Source organism: Plectrocnemia conspersa, unplaced genomic scaffold, assembly GCF_051122295.1.
Source record: "Plectrocnemia conspersa isolate PC_06_02 unplaced genomic scaffold, ASM5112229v1 ptg000005l, whole genome shotgun sequence".
NCBI classification, from domain to species: domain Eukaryota; kingdom Metazoa; phylum Arthropoda; class Insecta; order Trichoptera; family Polycentropodidae; genus Plectrocnemia; species Plectrocnemia conspersa.
The window spans coordinates 9,839,053-9,852,526 of record NW_028277169.1 but is presented as its reverse complement, the minus strand read 5'-3'; the positions used below and the strand labels follow the sequence as shown (position 1 = coordinate 9,852,526).

Below are 13,474 nucleotides of genomic sequence, written 5' to 3'. Positions count from 1 at the left end.
AAAATCAAGATTTTTACATCGCGGCACGCTAATAAAGATACAGGTATTCAATTAGCCGTTTCTTTGGATGTCCAATTAAAGGTTTTTCAATCATTATATACCTTCGAAAGAGACGTTGGACGGATCAATATAAATGCTAACATATTGTAAGAAACAACACGAAAGCTCTCTCATTGACGGTTCCCATGCGATCATGATCTAAATGCTTTAAAAACACGACAGCAGCAATGTAAAAAAATGTTCTTTCCAAGGAAGTGTTCCAAAGATGATAATACGAAATGATGGGGTAATGAATTTTATTTCCTAAACAGTCGCCCGCGTTGTTAACATGCCGTAAATCATTTTTATACGCCTACGAGACTTTTATTATAGAAAAATCAATGCAGACTGCTCGAAAGCAGGTCGCGTATGAAATTTCGGAGAGTCAAAGGTCGACATGTTATTTTATCGTATTATATAATAATAATACTATACGAAAATATTTTACGATTCGCGATTGTGTTATTGATAATTATACGTAAATTATTGCGTAAACAAAACTATTATTTAGAGTGTTTTGTGTAAGCATTTCTTTTATTTATTAAATATAATACTAAAAAAGGTCATATTATTTAAGAAGAAAGCGAACCTGTTGACACCACCCGCAATTATAGCCATAAATTAAGCCATAAAAGCGTAAAAACATACATTGGATTTACACGTAAAATTAATGGCTTTATTGCATCTACTGAAAACAACTTAATAAGAAAATTATTTCAAGTATTTGTCGTCAATAAAATGCAATTTTCATATTTTACTTATTATATTTTTAAAGATGCGTTTCAATTTTTTTAATATAAATGTTATTCCATCAATAATTGATAAATATTTATTGATTCTATTTTCATTACGATTAATAGTATTTTCGAAATTCGCCGTATTATAAAAAAGGCCTAATCAAATATTATTATTTATGTATTTTATTATAAATAATAATAATCTCCTTCTTGCATTTAATGCTTCCTAATCAATAAAACAGTGATTTTCAACGTATTTTTTCTTGTTAATAAATCCAATGTTTTTATAGCCATGCTTGGAGCACCATAACAATCAATGTTTATTATTGTAAATTTTTATAATATCTATACTACTTAAATTAATTATTTTAGTGTGTCTTCTTTCTAACCATTATCGGATTTGTATCTAGTAATAATTACTTTTATCCAAAGAAACCGAATATATTTCAGCAATTAATTCGATAAAAGTATTTTTAGCAACACTTAAACGATATTTTACTGTATAGCGATTGGAAATTGTATTAGAACACGATATTTTTATTTGAAATCGGAAAAGAAACAATCACTATACCTTGAAAAAGCTCGTTTTAAAAGCTTTTTTCAAAAAGCGTTTTATCAGTGTTTCATAATATAATGCGCTAGATTAAAACTAGTCGATGTAAAATTATTTTTAGTCACAATAAATCTGTTTGATATTTATATTTTATTACTTTTGAGAACAGTGTACCTTTTATGTTTCATTCATCAATGAAACAAGGTTTTGTTGCATGGTTTCAAAATGTCGTTTTATATAACAATTCAAAGTTGTAATGTTTTCATTGCACATAATGAAAAGTGTTATCTTATATTTTTTAATTACCTTAAATATAAAATGTCACGCTTTAAGTTTATGTGTTTTAGCTATTAACATTTTGAACTATGTATAAAAATATATAAAACAATTACATTAAAAAGCGCAATATCTATCATTACACACAAATTAAAAATACAACAAAGTAGAAAATAATAACAGTTAGAAAAACGCCCTCTGTGTGTTATTACTAATATTATTATTTATTTTGTGTAAAGTGTTAATTTATAGTGATAAGTATAAATAATTAAATTGTTTACGGATTTTTAGATTTTATTTAAAATAAAATAAATAAAAATAGCATTATATAAAATATTTTTTTTGGTTCGCTATCACTGATCCTTTACTGGAAATTATACGTAAGTCTGCATATGAGCACCTATAATTATATTAAATAAAGAAAAATTTAAAAGCATGTTTAACTTATGCACTTATTGAAGTAAAAAGGGGGTAGACAAGAGGGCATGTATGGATAATGCCCATACATATACGTAGTGAGTTATATAGCAGCCCATGGATCGTTACGCTTTTATCCCGGCGCATGTAAACGAACCAACCGGTGCTTGCAAAGACTTGCATCATCATTATCTCCGTTCGTTCTGCTCTTCTGGTAGAATAACCAACGGCGACAACTGGTCGCCCATGGGCCTCCTCTTTCGAAACTTGCCGCCGCTGAACAAAAAGGAGCAGTGTCCATTATATATGTAACTTATACATTCCACTATCATTAATTCACATGGACGCTCCACGCGTGCGAGTGTGTGCCCGCGTAATGAAACCCACAGATTCCCAACTTTAATTCATAAATAATCAGATTTTTTTATTATTAATTAATTACAAAGCTTATATCACATTCAACATTGATAGTTACATATTATCCAATCTAATAGAAAGAACGTTCCTTTTAAAACTGTATAGATGTTAACCATCGTCTTAAAATATCATATCAGTTAAGATAATTTTTATTCGTATAATGTGAAATTATAATTATTAATAAATATTTTATAATTTTCGGATAATTTCATATTAGGAAAATCTGATTTGTTTAATAATATCAATATATTTTATTGTATCATACATTATGACTTGCGTCCATAAATCCAAATCCTGTAACAAATGCTATTAAAGCTGTCTCTGAACTACGTGTAGAAAGTCAATTCTAAAAAAAACGATCTAACATTGGTCAGTTTTTTGTTAGTGAAAACATTAAACATTAGTGAAAAGCTTACAACATCTAAAATTTGGTTCGATGTAAAATAATTGTCTTATGGTATGAAGTTTTCCATAAAAGAATTAAATTGTTTATCTGTGATTTATTTTTTTAACTCTGTTTTGAAATTTTATGACAAACAATAGTTTTATTTATTAGGAATTACGAACCACATTTGGAGGTTAATTTCAAAAGACTATACACAGCTTTTTTGTGTTCTTATGGATTTTCAATTTACTAAATTATAAAATTTGATAGTTGCGAAACGTCTGTTTGCTGTTCAAATCTAAACGATTTAATCTAACGGAAGTTCAATAACTACATTTAGTTTTATAACTTTCATAAAATTGAAGAAGAAATGAACGTTTCGCAACTGTTGCAGTGAAATTATATTTTCAATAGTAGAGTATAATTTTACTAACTAGGCTAGTAAAAATATATCAAAAAATAGATTTATAATTCCACTGGTCAATATCAGTGAAACTATATTTATTCACTGGGCTAATAATATAAGTAACACCCATAAAAAATATTTATAAATTATATGTATTTCCTGGCGATAAAATATGAAAGCGATCATTTGTAGGCAATACATTTATTATGCAATCAAGTGACTCTGCGGTAAACTGCTACCAATTAATTGCTGATGGGAATTGCGAGTGATAAATTTTTCGGACCCAATGAAATGTATGCATGAAAGTCGAATATAAAATCTCTTTGAATAGTATTGTAATCGGAGCTTTACTGACTGTTCAATAAAAAGTATCTACTGATATTTTATTCATATTATAAAATATTACTACGGACTTCTTTGACTTCTGAGAACTGATAATTGTTTTTGCGCACTCCTATTGATCAAAATTCGGATTAAATACACTTTAACCAATACGATTAATCGAATGAAGTACGTCTAAACCAAATCTTGACTAATTCTCAGAAGTCAAAAATCCATATCAAAAGCAGTAAAATCGTGATGGCGCCGTTGCAGTGGCACCGCTCGGCTATATAGCGTTTATATTATGACTTACAATGCGTGAGAATCGAATCTAAACCGAATTTAGACCAAAAGGAGAGCACAAAAAAACAATTACCACTTCTCAGAAGTCAAAAATTCACGTCAAAAGCAAATAAATCGTGACATCGCCGTCGCAGTGGGACCAAAATTCGGTTTGAATACACTTTAACCAATACTCTAATATCATAAATTAGTAGTAATATCGGTAAGGATAGCTAACATATTTTTAAAACATAGTGTATAAGTAGACAAACTATGGAACAATATGCGAAATGGGACTTTTGTTTGTACTTATTCTTCCGCTTCCCCCCCCCCCCCCCCCGATAGTTGAGTTGGCTTAGCTTGTATTTTGGACTGAGGAGGTGGAGAGGGGTAAAATTTGGCCAGTCAGTATACGTTTTTTTTTTAATATTTCGTTTTTAATAAAATAAATAATATTAAATTATGAGCAAATTCTCTCACTTGCCCCTCCCAAATAACGTCTCTGATTTTATTCAACAATTTTCAAGTAGAAGTAAAATAAATATATATAATATTAAAATTTATATTAATTTATTTGATGGTAGCAAAGGCTAACAGGAGCACTCCAATAGCCGCCATATGGAGTGCCAAGCGACGCAACGCAGATGGCGTACTCTCTCAGTCACTTGTGATGAGGATGATTTACGGTTTGCTATTTCCAATAGAAGAAATCATAAGTTATTGAATTCATATATATTTAACTTCTTATACCTAAATGCATATATAAAAATAATTGTTCATTAAATTATGTGTTTTGTTTAGAACTATAACAAGCCAGAAACATAAGCGCAAGTCCCAGAAAGAATACCACCACAAAAAATACTCAAATTTTTTTTTATAAAGGTAGGTTGGAAATGAAAATACAATAGTTTGCGCATCACTGTTGTAGATAACTAACATTTATATCGATCGATCAGGAAAATAAAAAAAATATGGCCCACAGTTTGAGCAGCGCAGCGTCGATTATGTGGTAAGAGACGAAGAGTGAAATAAAAAAAGAAGTAGACGATCTCCCTGCGCGTTGGATAATCATTGGAAGGGAAAAAGATAGAGGTCGTAAAGACTGGTTTAACCCGTTCCGAGGGACTGCGACACCTCCGCGGGTTTGTGTCCTCCTGGTATCGCGTATGAACAACCAGATCATACTTTGTATCGTCTCGTACTCTCATTACACTTGTGCATGTACTTTATATGTACAGTTGTATATGGAATGCTTTCACAATGCACATATACTTTATATAAAATCAATATATTGCAATAAAAATATACAATTAACAAAAATCAGAACTTTTTCTATTTCTTTTTAAAACATATGATTATTTACATATTAAATTATTGATAATAGAAAAAATATATTTAAATAGTGCATGTAATCTATTCGTCATATGAACAAGCTTATATTTATTTAATAAATAAATTAATAAATAAATATTGCTAAATAATATATACAATTGCTAATCGATTTTTCATATCTTATAAGTTGATATTTCGTATCTTATAATTATTTTTAAATTAATAATAATTTACAAAAATATTTATATATATATTTTTTTTATACTTTTAAAGTTCCTGGATGTCACATGGTTACGCCTCTTTTGCAAAATGTCGGCCATTATATAGGCGATATTACTATTTCTAGCAATGACTGCTTTCTAAATAAGCTCTTTCAAAAACGAGTGAAATGTGTCTCAAATGTATGGAGTATCAGGAGAACACGAGGGCCAAGTATAGCGACGAGCCAACGGAGAAGTCGTTTTTTACATACGAATCGTGGACGAGCCATAACATTAAACGTGCGTCACACTCATAACATACTCGCGTGCTTGGAAACATTAAAAGAAACGACAAAGTTCGACCTCCAGCGAACACCGTGCTTTAACGGCCTTGCTTTTATTGCAACCGAAAAAAATAAACTATCCGATTAAAATGATTTACTGCCGAGCACATGGCGGAAAAACAATGATTTTTCGACGGTAATTTTTTTTAAGAACGAAAGCTTGAGCCTTTATTTTTAAAATATTTAAATCGCTTCAATCCATCATTGCTTAATAATGCATAATATAATAATTATTTCAATAATAATTAAATGTACGCACTTTCGAAGTTAAGTCTTGCGATAATCAAATGGAGCGCACGAGGCATTCTCTGCGGCGGTCGTAAGAAAGAGATGCACGTATACAAACAATGCGAGCGAAAGAGATGGAAAATGTTTATTCGAGCGTTCAGAGCTTTGTGTGAAAATATTTTTCAGCAATAACAACTGTAATTTTGACCATGAATATTTTCTATTCCATCGACACAAACCTTTTTAATAAATAATGTAATAAAATTATGTTTTTGCTCAGTAAACAATTTTATTTCATACAAGGCCTCGTTGTAATACGGTTAAAATTTACATACAAAACAAATCCACTTATCATCCCTTATCTTTTCTATCAGCAGTAAACTTGTCATAAAAATTCCCCTTTCTAAAAACACGTTTTAAAATAAAAATAAAATAATTCCACGACAGACGTTCGCAAAAATAAAAATGGCCCATGGCACTTTAGGCTACAAGAAACTTTCACGGTACACGTGGCATCGCGCGTCATTGATTTTATGACAATTCTTTATTTTTACATAAGAAAATCATACCCATTTTTGGGAAAACTACAATATAACAAAAATACCATTGTCCATTTTGAATAAATTACACACACGAGCTTTCATATCACGCAAAATATATATGTTTATATAATGCAATAATATATAAATAAAATTATTAAGTAAAAGCTCTTCACAAATAAAATAATTCATAAAAATATATAAAATTAATGGTGCCCATCTAGCGGTAACTTATAAAACTTTTATGGTTACACGTAATAATTTTTTTTATATGCAACATAAATTTGATTTATCTACGATATAAGCAAGTAGTAAATTATAAAATATTTTTTATTAATTTTTCAGGTGCTTTTAACATATTTTTTGAAGTTTTATACAATTAATAAAAAAAAATATACGTAGACATCTGTGTGTGATATCTGACACTTTTAAAAATAATTTGATAATAAGAATTAATATGATTATTATTATATTTAAAATTGTATTGGTATTATCAAAATATAGTTTTTAATATTTATAAAATTTTTATGCACTGTAATTTTTCTAATGCAACATTGCGCAACAACAGGGTAAACACAATCAGCAACTAACTAAGTAGTGAGACTTCTGAATATATGTCACGATCTAGCTCGATTTTATTTTAATTTTTTATCCGTAAGATTAGGAAAAATCAATCCGCGATGATCGATATTTACTAATTCCAATCATTCATGTATTTTCAATGACTTAAAGCACTACGTTATAGAATACATTATTTAATTAAAAGCAAAAAAAATATTTTCTGGTTGTTATCTAATGCATCTGATTAAAAGACGCTACCACCAAAAAGGTGATTGATGACCGATGAGATTTTTCATAGTAAAATTTACCGGGCACTGGTGTACACGATGGCACATTTAACGTATTTATAATAATTTTAAAATAAAAGGTTTTGTGATTAAATGTACAATAAAAATATTTTCAACAAAAATTTAAAAAATCAGTTTTTTGACAAAAAACTGACTTTAAAATTACTGACCATTTAATACTACTGACCTAATAAATTGAGACTTATAGATATTTACATATTATTTTTTTCAATGTTTACAAATTCATAATGCACATTATCATTATTAGTGTCATACTGAAACTGCACTGTATTACATTTTTTTTGACAAAATACTGACCGTTTGTTAATTTTTAATAAAGCTACTAAACATTTACGAGAACTACTGACCTCATAAATTGAGACTTATAAATATTTATATATGTTTTTCAATGTTTTCATATTCATAATGGATATTATTAATATTTTTGTATATGGTAGTAAAAATTTGACTGATGTCAGCAATCAGTCAAACCATATAATTTAAAAACAAAAATATTCAATTAACTAATAATACCATTTTTCAAACGTTTCATAAGTTTTAATTAAGTTACTGACCATTTATTATGTATAAATTAAATCTATAAATATTTCAAAGTAAATTTTTATAAAGCATTTTTTATTGTATGATATTTAGAAATGCAAATACAACTAAATTTGTTCATAATAAAACCAATCACTTAATTTAAAACAATATTGAATATAAAAAAATAGCCTCTAATAATTACTGACCATTTATTAAAACTTTCAATCGATTATTTAAATTAATAAGCAAAATTAAACTACTGATGCAATAAATATGTTTAAAAACCATCATTATTTGTTAAAATATTAACAATCAGTCAAAATATAACTAATAATCATAATTAAATATGAGAAAATAGACATGATCTAAGTACTGATTGCATAACAACTGACTTATTAATTAAAAGTACTAGTTTAAAAATAAAAAAAAATACCAAAATAATTCAAAATTACTGATCTATTGAAATGGGTATTATATGCATATGAAACATTATTATTTTCTAGATATAAATTGGTTGTTGATTTTTGAACGATATTAATAATAACAAACTTTTAAAGCTTACCTTTGACGGCTTTCACGGTTTAATATATAATTTCGACGTTTTTGATGGGACGATCTAATCCATATTTGTAATATCTATAACAATATAAATAAAATATTTTGTAAATAAATGCTATTATTACCATATTTTTACTCTAAAATAATTAAAAATTACATTTTTTACGATAAAAAAAAAGCAAATAAAAACGTAATATTATATAGAAAATAATATAGTAAAATGTATTTTTATAATTAAAAAATTAATGATTGAAAGTTTTGTACTAAAATTTAGTTACTTATACAATTAAGATAAACTTAAATAAATTTCGAAATTTACAAAAAAATAAGAAGCATTTATTGAGTCAGTATTTTTAATAAATTATCAGTAATTATATAAATGTATGTTTTTAATGGTTAGTGTTATGTTTTAAAATTAATAAGTTAGTTACGCTTATTCTACTTAATGCTGATTTTTCAACAGACAACGATTATATATGTTGCAGTAATCAAATAAAAATTATTTTATAAGAAAATCTCATATATTCCTTTCATGTAATAGTATTGTATCTATAACTGATAAGTAATCGGATCTTTACTGACCGTTTAAAACATTTATAATTATTTACCGACAATTTTCCCGAATTTTTGTTCCATATTAATATTTTTTTGACAGAAAATTAGATGATAAAATCTTTATGCCTTTAAATAGTCTATTCACCTCCTCTGAATTGTGCATGCGTCTAGGTACTAAATAATTGTAGAAGTGTAATAAATGTACTCTTAAATAGAATTTTATTATTTTTTAATACATAATAAAAATAATTGTAAAATATCTACGTCATCTTATTCTTTCATATATAATATTTCCCTACGCCAACAGTCTCAATATCTATTTTCGTGTTATTCTAAATAAAATTTCTAAAAAACTAAAACCCCAAATCAAATATTTACGATACAACCCATAAACATTTTTTCATCTCTTAAAAAAGAAACCACTCGCCGGCGCTCATTAGAGACGGTTATGAAAACTTTTCCGAATTTTCTCTCCCGGGTTTTACATCGTAAAGCTGGAGTTTGTCAACGGCCATTTTCGAATTGATCCAGATAAGATTTACAGCGGCTCTCTGGAGTTGCGTTTATAAAGAAGCTTTGATCGTGATCCTGATTTATTTTCGGCGTCCGCATGTCGGCTCGACGAAAGCTTCGCAGAGCTTTTTCGTGAAAGCTTTTCGAGAGGGTAAACAAACGGAACGAGGAATGGGGCGGATCAATAAAGCTTTTCCACCACAGCCGAGATTGATCCAAGGGCGTGGTCTACCCGAAACAATCCCTTTTATAAAATGGAGCGTATACGTAATACAGCTAAAAGGTATTATAATAAAAAATAAGTGATTTTAAATTAGTTTATTATTATATAATATATTGCTGAACAATTACTATTATAAAGAAATAAAAGGGTCAATATAAAATTTACTTCTAAAGAAAGAGTATTACCAGTAAACGGTTGTATTATTGAGTATTAGGTTTTATTGTCTGTGCCGGTGGTGTTAAATGTGGTTGATTGATCATTTTAACAACAGCTAATAATATGAGTCATAAATTAGTGGCCGGGGTACATAAAACTCATTGCCATCACCTTGGGGCAGGTTAGGGACTATTGTCCTTTTTATGTTGCTCATATATGTATATATATATATATATATATATATATATATATACAACAAATCGGTCAATTGTGGTGCTATATAAACATCTAATAGTATTAGGGAACAATTAAATTTATTGCCCAACATGTTATATGTAAAGGGTAGGCACGAATTTTGAGAATCATATATATATACTTATATCATGAAAAAAAAAAATATGTTTGCGCTTTGTAATATAGAGCTAAATAATATTTAAAAAAATGGAAATATGTTATATACCTTCAAATGCATACATTAAGATATTGTTTATAGTAAAGTTAAACCAATTTTATAAATACTACAAATTATATATATGTTGTATATGTTTATAAAAATTCTAAAATTAGTAACTTAATATTAAAAAAAACTAGATTATGCAAATGCATTTTCTTTAAAAGTAATCATATATTTGTTATATTTAAATTTTAATTAGAATAAGGCTGTATATTTTTCATGAAATTAATTTATAATAATAAAGAAAAATATATAAAGACTATTTAATTATATGAAGTTTTTCATTAACTAATTTATAAAAGATCGTAATTCTTAGGCAACTAATTAAATGGTTAATAATTTTAATATTTAGAATACATGTTCAGTTACTAGTATAATTAAGAAACAGTAGTTAAGTAAAACTACTATGCTGGTATTAGTCATAGCAAAAATACCATTTTTTCATAACATTACTATGTGATTTTTGCATAAAAATATTTTATATCTGATTTTTACAAAGACATTAAATTTAATGTGTAGCATTGTTTTCAGTTAAAATACCGATTTTCTAAGCAAAATATAGTTTATCATTTAAATACTTACAGAACCTAAAATAACCACTGACAGCCCAAAAAAATATCTACAAAACACTAATAAATCTTATAATAAATACTGATTATTCAATATAGATACCGACTATTTATGTAAGCGACTGATTATTAAATAAAAAATTAAAGCAAAATTATTATTGCAAAAATTTTAGATTATTAAAAAATATTTTTTCGTTAATAAAATAATTATTATAGACTGAAAATATATTAAATTCATTTATTGCTTATTTAAAAAAAATCAGTATGAAAATCGACAGTTTATTTCCAAAAGTTATTTTTTATACTCGATTTTATTATATTTTTCTGGTTACATGTGACGCGTAGCTATTTACAGCATCAAGCTAATACTATATTATTTTTATTATATATTAGTATTATTATTTTTCATTCCATATATTTTTTTTTAAATATGTTAAAATGTCATTAGTCGATATTATTATTTATATAGATATTGTGCGTTACTATACCTTATATAATATGATAAAATCGTGGATATATGTATGTACAATTTTATAGTCATGGAACAGAATAAGATATGTACACAATTATGTAGTTTACTGAGTAGATGACTAAAGTAATATATAAGGGAGAAAAATATACATTTCCAAACTTATATTTATAAATATATTGCTAATGATCATTTATTTAAAAAAAAATGAGTAAGTTGTTGTTATTCTTATATATTCTATAAACAATAAAAATTGACAATTTGATACTTATACATACAATAAGTATATGTTATTTGCAATAAAATCTCACATATCAATACAAAAATACATATTTTTAAAATTATTTGGATTTAATGTTGATTAATTTAAGAATGTATCGCTTAAGATAAAATAGTGTAATTTTTTAAAAATTAAATAATCACAAAATAGTTTTAAAAGACAATTACTAAAGCAACGCTGAAGAATATCTAAAGAAAACTTAAATGCCAATCTGTTAAAAAATAAAATATTTGTGAATAAACTGATTTAATAAAACAGCATTGAAAATATGTTATAAGGTTCTCCCATTTAATTTTAATGAATCAAAGTCGAACACGCTTTTTTCCTCTTTTTATAAAGTTAACAATAGCTTTCTATATTTATTAATAAATATCACTCTTTTCGCAAAAAGTCTTATAAATTCAATAAATAATAAAATTATTAGTATCAATACAATATGTACCTATGGGTATGAATATATTTTTAATTATTATATTATGACATATTAATACAACTTATATAATATTAAAATTAAATTATATAAAAAAACTAGATCTAGAAATAAACCTTTACACATGTGATATTTACTTCAAAGTGATGTTTTAGAAAACACATTGAATTAAAAATGCATATCTGATTGTTTAATGGAAAATAAAAATATTTAATTCTTGAGAGGAAACACTATAAGTATGTGATTTAAGATTAAAAATCGAACCTTATTTGAGCTCAAGCGAACATCTTCGAAGTCCATCCCGTAGCCGAGTCTTATTAAAACGGCGTTTTAACGACGTCGTATAACGGATGCTGCGACAAGACTTTTTCCCACATCACGAGCGCTTCTCACTTGAAACAACTTCCCGCAATTAAAAAACGCGCACTTTCAAATTATATTTCCAGCATCCACAGCTTAATGCAGATCGATTTAATAAAAAAATAATACTAACTCTACCCAACCCGCCATCGAACGCAGACTTGAGTGAAATGATAGTTGGCGAGAGGGTAGTATAAATAATGACAATTGTTACCCTATGCACATGGAGGCGCCTGTATAAAATCCATTACATACACACAGCGAATGGCAAAAACTACCCCCATTGCAAAATGGGCATGGCCGTTGCCCACCCCACAAATTAAAATCCGAGTGGGGATAACCTTTTATTCATTTGATCGAATGGAATCCTTTGCGCAAGACAACGGGGACCAATTTCAACCCCTTTGTTATTGATCACCTTGCAGTATTGTCAGTTCGGCAAAAGGTGCGGCCAAGGTCGTAAAATCCTGGGCCAACCCTGGCCCGAAAACCTGCCTAAATCTAGAGATTTGAGATAATAAATCAAATTAAAATTTTACATGCTTAGAACGATGGCCGTTTTGAATTTCAGTGGGAACAAAACGATTTTCTGAGGTAGTATGTACGTACTTACGATAAACAGCTTATTGTGACTTTTACTGACTTGGAAAATTATATAGCATACAATGTTGTGATTTGTTTATAGAGTCTCGTTATAAAATTTACACCCACAGGTCTTGCCAACATAATACCGATTGTACATAAAATTACAATATATTGTATTGAGTAATAAATTATTATAGAAACAAGAATAACAACGATGAATCATTACCATGATAAATAAATTTTACGTTATTAGCACTTGGTAATATAAATTGTTATATTATGGTGTATAGGAAATGCCAGATTTGTATTACCGCGTATTATATTTTTTATGAAAGTTTGATTGCGCCTTATGTACTTTTGTAAAAAAATATATATTGGTGCTAATTTTTGTACCTATACTACGGCTATAAATTATGCATTGTACAATGTCACTTGTTGCAAAGGTCTAGGCCCAC

The 13,474-nt window shown here is 27.5% G+C and overlaps 1 protein-coding gene across 1 annotated transcript in view; it reads right to left on the bottom strand.

The window, feature by feature from the left end:
* The window catches only part of LOC148234827 (uncharacterized), a 108,597-nt gene that overhangs the window by 40,333 nt on the left and 54,790 nt on the right, over positions 1-13,474 (bottom strand). Inside the window, exon 2 of the mRNA XM_088186222.1 lies at positions 8,430-8,503. The gene's annotated coding sequence lies outside the window, so the exon portion shown is untranslated. The remainder of the gene's footprint in view (positions 1-8,429; positions 8,504-13,474) is intronic.